We start from the raw sequence: 312 nt of genomic DNA, 5'->3' as shown, positions 1-312 counted from the left end.
GAAATCCCGAGTCCCGAACCCCCTTCCCCCGGCGCGAAGGCATGGCGTGCGGGCAGCGTGAGTGAGTCCGCCATTGACCAGGCTGCCGTTGCAATGCGGTGATTCGCCCGCCTTGCTCACCACGCCTACCTCAGGCCTCCTTCCCTCGCGCCCCCGAGCAGGAAGGGAGCCGAAGGATACAGGATCTCTGGCATGTTAGGTCCTGGCGGCTGGTTCGGTACGTCTCCCTTGCCTGCGTGTGTTGCCAGAGGCTTGCAGCGATAGAGGCGTCTCGGTCTGTCTTTGTTGTTTTTCCTATTCCTGTTGGGTTTT

General features: G+C 61.5%; 1 long non-coding RNA gene across 1 annotated transcript in view; it reads left to right on the top strand.

Annotated features, from left to right (window-relative positions):
* Positions 1-312, top strand: part of LOC119594035 — a 42,871-nt gene that overhangs the window by 478 nt on the left and 42,081 nt on the right. The window lies entirely within an intron of this gene.

This window comes from Penaeus monodon, chromosome 33 (assembly GCF_015228065.2).
Source record: "Penaeus monodon isolate SGIC_2016 chromosome 33, NSTDA_Pmon_1, whole genome shotgun sequence".
NCBI classification, from domain to species: Eukaryota; Metazoa; Arthropoda; class Malacostraca; order Decapoda; family Penaeidae; genus Penaeus; species Penaeus monodon.
This window is presented reverse-complemented; position numbering and strand designations above follow the sequence as displayed.